Here is an 8,053-nt window from a genome sequence, read left to right as displayed (position 1 = left end):
CTCTCCTATTTAGCTAGAGTGGCTAAATCCTGTTTTCTACCTGTGTATGTCTATTCTTCTCCTACTCACAGTCAATATTCGTCGGGGGCTGCCTATCCTTTGGGGGTCTGCTCTGAGGCAAGGTAGCATTCCTATTTCCACCTATAGGGGTATTTAGTCCTCTGGCTGTGTCGAGGTGTCTAGGGTTTGTTAGGCACACCCCACGGCTACTTCTAGTTGCGGTGTTAGTTCAGGATTTGCGGTCAGTACAGGTTCCACCGTCTCCAGAGAAAGTTTCATGCGGCTCCAAGGTCACCGGATCATAACAGCGGGGAATTTCTAACAGGCAATCCCCACATGTATTCAAGCTGTCTAGCAGCCACAAATCATGCAGCTGCGTCAACATAAACTAAATCTCCGAGCATGCCAAAATACTAAGACCACCCTAGCATGCTCGGAGAAACTCGAGTAGCGAGTATACTCGCTCATCACTACTAGGGATCCATTTCCAATCCAAAAAAGTCACCAATTTGGTGAGCGGAGCCAAATGACGGCAAAGAGTCAGACAGTCCACCACTAACGTCCCAGGGCATATGGCATACACGGTTATCTTTCTGGCTAGTTGCCATAACCACTGAATCTATAATACAGGTGTGATGCGTATATCGTCCTCGCATACCTGGAGATGTGCGTTAGTTAGCGTTTTGGGGTGGCATGCCGATGGGTGGCAAATTGATAAGGCTAGTTTCACACTAGCGTTTTGCTGAGCTGCGGACTTCCTCTGTGAAGCCCCGCCCACGGCCGCACCTCCACCTACGTACCTATCTTTAACATTAGGTACGCAGGTCGTGCAGATGTATGCGGATGCCTCCACATGCGTTGCTTTGACGATGCGGCGACCCGCGTCAAACGCAGCTGGTTGGAATTTTTTTCTCTGCATTGTCAAAACGAGGCATCCGCACGACCTGTGTACCTAATGTTAAAGATAGGTACGCAGGCCGCATGCGGACGTAGGCGGAGCTGAGGCCATGGGTGGGGCTTCATGGAGGAAGTCCGCAGCTCAGCAAAACGCTAGTGTGAAACTAATATATGAATACATTTTACAGTGGCGCTTAGAGACCAGATTGGATATAGTGCTGCAGATTTTAACCACCACCACAATGTGGTTTGAGGGAAAAAATCCTATAAGAAATCTAATAGATAATTAAATCCGCGCAAAAGACCCAATATAAATTTAAATATTTTGTTTTTACTAGAAAAAATATATTACATGTAACAATGATAATAACAACAAACGAAAAACAATATTATGTACCACAAAGTACGTTGTGAGCAATGAGACAGACCCATTCACTAGTAGAGATGTAAAAATGACAAATTCACTCGGTATGCACCAATATACTCCTGCCTCACACTGCCTATAACTGGATATCCTTATAAAACATAGAGAGATCTCTCAGAAAAACCGCATTAAAAATCGGCAAACAACCGCAAATTGTAGAACAAAAGAAAAAAAGAATATGATAAAATGCGATGGGCACAGAGAGGGTTAACAAACCCAAAATGGTCTTAGAAGCTGCCCCGGCCGGTAGCGAAGCTTCAATGAACCAGGTGTGGCACAGTCCGAAGCAGGGTTAACCGGGTCGGAAACCCGCTGTCCGTGCCACCTGTTACCTTAGATGGAGCTCGTGTGTGATCACTGTAATTTCCTTGCTGGATTTCCCAAATCCTGGATGAGTGATGTGGTCACGGATGTGGTTAGCGTTCTCTGCTGCCTGGCGGTGAAGCTCTCCGGAGCAGGACCTGCCGTGACGTACCGGATCACGTGTAGAGTCAAATGGTTTGCCAGCTGAACGTTCAGAGGATACGGGTCGCCGCATGGGCCATAGTCCTACGCGTTTCGGAACGAACGCTTTCCTTCATCAGGGATGGCCAAAGGTGACCCGTGGAGCATTTTATACCAGAATGAAAAAATCAGGTGATGTTAAAGAAACCCGAAAAGTTCAATCTCACTGTTTAAACCCTTAGGCATGATGGTGTCCAGAGTGAATATCCACTTACTTTCTGCTCTGGACATGGTGGCAATAAAGTTTCCCTTTCTCCAGGGTACTGAAATCTTTTCTAACCCCATAATTTCCATGGAATTAAGGTCACCATTGTGTTCTACCACAAAGTGTTTTGACAAAGGGTGGCCCATGAATTTTTTCTTTATATTGCCCATATGCTCATTTATCCTTACTTTAAGTGGGCGCTTGGTACGTCCCACGTATAATTTCTTGCAAGGGCATTTGATAACATATATAGTGTGAAACTAGCCTAAGATTGGCATGTCACCTACCCACGTTATAGCGGACTAGCTGCCAACCATGCTGCACATTTGCCACAGCCGAATATGCTGGGAGTTAAAATGGACACTGCTAGTGCAAAAGGTGATGGCGGAGAACCTGAAATGAGCCATCAGCTCAAAGAAGGGCACACAGCACCGAATACTGGACCCCGCTCTCCGCATTGTGGGTGCCCCAAGGCTGTAGCCAGCCCATCATAAAGGGATCACACCACCTGTTAGCACACTCTTAGCCCACAATTGACGATCACAACGTAGCGTTTCCCTCCTCCTGTAGCCTTCATCAAATGCAGCTGCTACCCAATGGCGCCAAAGCAGAAGGTAGTAGGTACAGCGAATCTACTGAGCGGAGCAGAGGCAATGGCGGCCCCGAGCTGCCCCGTCACCCGCCGCTCACACAAACACCTCACGGCCGCTGACTCCACGTCGTTCTCCCGCCACATAGCTTTAGGCTTGGAACTTGGAAGCAGGAGCAGTCACGTGACACAGTGATGCAGCGGCTGGGTCCGGTCATGTGGCCGTGACGTCATCAAGCGGTCTGTACCACAGCTCTGAGTAGCTGGGTCCTGTCGGACCAGTGAGAAGATCCTGCCCGCTAGCTCAGCATGCTGCCAGGTGTGGGCGCGGCGGTAAGGTAAGAGCATTGCCAGCCCTCATATAAGGCAGCACAGGCCATATGTCTTTGCCATGTAAAACCCTGGCATCTTCCTAGCTAATGCAATGGCTGCCTGGCATCTGATAAGGTGCCCTGATTTCTGTCAGAAGTGAAGCTGCAGCTCCTGCCCTCTGTCCAGGGTGGCACCCCAGTGTGTGATATTGGGGCGCTGTGCAGTGCTAGTTATGGCCACGTATCACTGCCGGACGGCCAGGACTGGAGACCCTGAGGGCGGCTCGGACCAGCAGGGTGTACCTCACAGGGCTGCACTGATTTACAGGGTGGGCCGGCGTTTTCTGCTAACAGCAGCGAAGGCGATAATAAATAGAAGACCCCCCTCACCCGCTAATAATAAATAGAAGACCCCCCTCGCCCGCTAATAATAAATAGAATACCCCCCTCACCCGCTAATAATAAATAGAAGACCCCCCCTCGCCCGCTAATAATAAATAGAAGACCCCCCTCACCCGCTAATAATAAATAGAAGACCCCCCTCACCCGCTAATAATAAATAGAATACCCCCCTCGCCCGCTAATAATAAATAGAATACCCCCCTCACCCGCTAATAATAAATAGAAGACCCCCCTCGCCCGCTAATAATAAATAGAATACCCCCCTCGCCCGCTAATAATAAATAGAATACCCCCCTCACCCGCTAATAATAAATAGAAGACCCCCCTCGCCCGCTAATAATAAATAGAATACCCCCCTCACCCGCTAATAATAAATAGAAGACCCCCCCTCGCCCGTTAATAAATAGAAGACCCCCCTTGCACGTAAATAATAGAAGACCCCCCTTGCCTGTTAATAATAAATAGAAGACCCCCTCACCTGTAAATAATTGAAGACCCCTCTCGCCTGTTAATAATAAATAGAAGACACCCCTCGCCCGTTAATAATAAATAGAAGACCCCCTGTCCATTAATAATAAATAGAAGACCCCCTCGCCCGTTAATAAATAGAAGACCCCCTGCCCATTAATAATAAATAGAAGACCCCCTCGTCCGTTAATAATAAATAGAAGACCCCCCTCGCCCGTTAATTTCCCCGTCACTTTTGCCTCTTGTGAATTTATTTTTCCTGTGTGGATCCGGTGTTCCGGCCAGACGTAAAGTGGCGCAAGTATCTCTGCAAGCTGCACATGCTCCTTGCCTAGGTAACAGGCCACTCTAAGATTGCAGGGTAACCTTGGCAACAAGCTGAGCCATAAAAAAAAAAAATCCCTCCTAACACATAATTTTTAATAAGAAGTAAATTGCAGACTTGCTTGTTTTTACAAGCACTTTGCAGTTTCACCCATTTAAGATCCTGAGACAGCGCCCTGTAAAGGGAGCCTGTCATGTCCCCAAATGCTGTCCGTCTGCAGGTTAGTAATGGTACGATGCTCTCTGCTCGCCGTCCTTAAAGTTCGTTTAATGGGAGAAACTGAAAGGGGCTGTCCACCTCTTTTTGATCTAAATGTTTGGCCCCAATAAAATAATTAAAAAAAAGCTTCTACTCTTCTCCTGTGACAGCGCCATTCCCACGGTGTTGGCACTCACGATTCTGGGGCTCTTGAGTGGTTGTGACACACGAGCCCAGCCCAATCAGCGCTGGTGTCATTGTCCCCATCTTCATACTAATTGAACATAAAGAGGAAGTCAGGGGTGCCGCTGCTCTCTGCCATCCACCTCATATTCAATTCGGTCAAAGACAGTGACGCCAGCGCTGATCGGGCACCACGTGTCACAACAACCACATGACATCCCTGGGACCGTGAGTACTGACACCACTGGAACGGTACCAGCACGGGAGGTCAGTGTAAGCTTTCTTTATTTTATCTGGGTCAGACATTTAGATCAAGAAGGGGTTGTCCTAGTAGTGGACAGCCCCTTTAACTTTTTTTTTGCCCAGGAGTTGCTGGCTTTCAGTCACAGAGGAGCAGTTACACTCCTACTCAGTATACAGTCGGTGGCAGCTGTAAGAAAGCCCCCACGTGGATTGACATAAATGCAGAGCTTGGGTGTGCTTTCAGCTGTCGTTCACTGTGTACTGAGTGGGAGTGTAGCCATGCCTCTGTGACTGAAATCTGGCAGATCCCAGGAGAAATGGTGTTCGTTTTTCCAGGACGTCCCCCTGACAGCACGCTGGAGGACGTCCTCCTCCTCCTTGCTGGGACAGGAAACAACACGAGAGGTTAAAAGGTCCCACTCCGCCCCCTTTCCTTTAGTGTTTTTCCTGTCCCTGCATGGAGGGACACACGAGAGATCAAGCTTACCGGAGGGCTCAGGGGGATCGTGCGGCTGGTCCAAAATCCTTCCCCCTCGTCGGTAGCCCAGGGCACATACTCCCCGGGTGGGAGTCCCTGCGTCCAGAGACCAGTCGAGCGGACGCGCTCCTGGGTGAGCCGCTTCCTCCCAGGGGGAGGCTCTCGGCTCAGGCGCCAGGAAGGACAAGAGGCGCCGGCGCCAGGATGGGCGCAGAGGTCCGCATGCTCTTATACGAGCAGGCAGGGGCAGCAGAACCTCCCGGCTTCAGCGTGCGTTCCACTGCGTGGAACGCGGAAGTAAGTGATATAGCGCTTCCGGTGACGTCAGCGGCATCAGATCCGGTACATTCGGCGGCAGGGTATGCGTTCCACAGGGTGGAACGCTAAAGCGTATATAAAAAGGCGCCAGATTTAAAAATAGGCGCCGGCGTTCTACAGGTTGGCTACATTAACCAGGACGCAGGTGCATGCAAGTGAAACAGCCGGAGAGGAGGTCTGCAATGCCAGAGACAAGGGGTAAGTGCAGCAGTGCTGCAAAATCCCTATATACAGGTCCTTCTCAAAAAATTAGCATATAGTGTTAAATTTCATTATTTACCATAATGTAATGATTACAATTAAACTTTCATATATTATAGATTCATTATCCACCAACTGAAATTTGTCAGGTCTTTTATTGTTTTAATACTGATGATTTTGGCCTACAACTCCTGAAAACCCAAAAAACCTGTCTCAATAAATTAGCATATTTCACCCGTCCAATCAAATAAAAGTGTTTTTTAATAAACAAAAAAAACATCAAATAATAATGTTCAGTTATGCACTCAATACTTGGTCGGGAATCCTTTGGCAGAAATGACTGCTTCAATGCGGCGTGGCATGGAGGCAATCAGCCTGTGACACTGCTGAGATGTTATGGAGGCCCAGGATGCTTCAATAGCGGCCTTAAGCTCATCCAGAGTGTTGGGTCTTGCGTCTCTCAACTTTCTCTTCACAATATCCCACAGATTCTCTATGGGGTTCAGGTCAGGAGAGTTGGCAGGCCAATTGAGCACAGTAATACCATGGTCAGTAAACCATTTACCAGTGGTTTTGGCACTGTGAGCAGGTGCCAGGTAGTGCTGGAAAATGAAATCTTCATCTCCATAAAGCATTTCAGCCGATGGAAGCATGAAGTGCTCCAAAATCTCCTGATAGCTAGCTGCATTAACCCTGCCCTTGATGAAACACAGTGGACCAACACCAGCAGCTGACATGGCACCCCACACCATCACTGACTGTGGGTACTTGACACTGGACTTCAGGCATTTTGGCATTTCCTTCTCCCCAGTCTTCCTCCAGACTCTGGCACCTTGATTTCCGAATGACATGCAAAATTTCCAGTGCTGCTTCTCTGTAGCCCAGGTCAGGCGCTTCTGCCGCTGTTTATGGTTCAAAAGTGGCTTTACCTGGGGAATGCGGCACCTGTAGCCCATTTCCTGCACACGCCTGTGCACGGTGGCTCTGGATGTTTCCACACCAGACTCAGTCCACTGCTTCCTCAGGTTCCCCAAGGTCTGGAATCGGTCCTTCTCCACAATCTTCCTCAGGGTCCGGTCACCTCTTCTCGTTGTACAGCGTTTTCTGCCACATTGTTTCCTTCCAACAGACTTACCATTGAGGTGCCTTGATACAGCACTCTGGGAACAGCCTATTTGTTGAGAAATTTCTTTCTGGGTCTTACCCTCTTGCTTGAGGGTGTCAATGATGGCCTTCTTGACATCTGTCAGGTCGCTAGTCTTACCCATGATGGGGGTTTTGAGTAATGAACCAGGCAGGGAGTTTTTAAAAGCCTCAGGTATCTTTTGCATGTGTTTAGAGTTAATTAGTTGATTCAGAAGATTAGGGTAATAGGTCGTTTAGAGAACCTTTTCTTGATATGCTAATTTATTGAGACAGGTTTTTTGGGTTTTCAGGAGTTGTATGCCAAAATCATCAGTATTACAACAATAACAGACCTGACAAATTTCAGTTGGTGGATAATGAATCTATAATATATGAAAGTTTAATTGTAATCATTACATTATGGTAAATAATGAAATTTAACACTATATGCTAATTTTTTGAGAAGGACCTGTACATATATCTAGCAGGAGACGTTCTATTTATATGATATATATATATTTATATTTAAACAGAGGATGTGGATCCCAGGAAAGAGGAGACTGGGGTAAGTGCGCATAGCGCATATTACCTTTCTCACTTATTCCTAAGTCACTAAGATGTACTCATTCTTATACTTAGGATAAGGAGACTCAACAGACATCCCTGTCAGTGGCAAAAAAGTCAGGCAAAGCACTGACAAAGTCCAGACGATGTTCCATATGTAATGCTAAATTACCAGAGGCACATAAAAAGGAATTATGCGAGTCCTGCATTTCCAGAGTTGTAAGAGAAGAACAACCATCATTACTATCTGAAATGAGGTCTTTAATCCGGGAAGAGGTACAAAATTCATTGGCTTCCATGACACAGCGGTACCCCTCCAGCCCAGGTCGGAGCCGTAAAAGGCCACGGTTGGATCTGGACCAAGATGATGAGGAAGTGCTTTCTAAAGAAGAATCTGATGGGAGAAGTTCGGATCAAGAAGAAGGAGAACTACCATTAGAGGAACAGGATCAAGGAAGAAAATTTCTATTCCATGTGGAAGAGACGGAAGATCTAGTGCAGGCGGTGAGAAATACAATGCAGATGAAAGAAGAACCGCGGCCGAAATCCAGACAAGATTTGATGTTTGGAGGACTGACATCACAAAGACAGACGGTATTCCCTGTGAGTGATCACCTC

General features: G+C 47.4%; 1 protein-coding gene across 1 annotated transcript in view; it reads left to right on the top strand.

Annotated features, from left to right (window-relative positions):
• The first annotated feature begins 1,220 nt into the window (after positions 1–1,220).
• The window catches only part of CHST10 (carbohydrate sulfotransferase 10), a 64,087-nt gene continuing 57,254 nt past the window's right edge, over positions 1,221–8,053 (top strand). The window contains exon 1 of the mRNA XM_077296609.1: positions 1,221–2,957. The gene's annotated coding sequence lies outside the window, so the exon portion shown is untranslated. The remainder of the gene's footprint in view (positions 2,958–8,053) is intronic.

This window comes from Ranitomeya variabilis, chromosome 3, assembly GCF_051348905.1.
Source record: "Ranitomeya variabilis isolate aRanVar5 chromosome 3, aRanVar5.hap1, whole genome shotgun sequence".
Classification (NCBI taxonomy): domain Eukaryota; kingdom Metazoa; phylum Chordata; class Amphibia; order Anura; family Dendrobatidae; genus Ranitomeya; species Ranitomeya variabilis.
The sequence above is the reverse complement of the archived record's forward strand: the minus strand, read 5'-3'. Positions and strand labels throughout refer to the sequence as shown.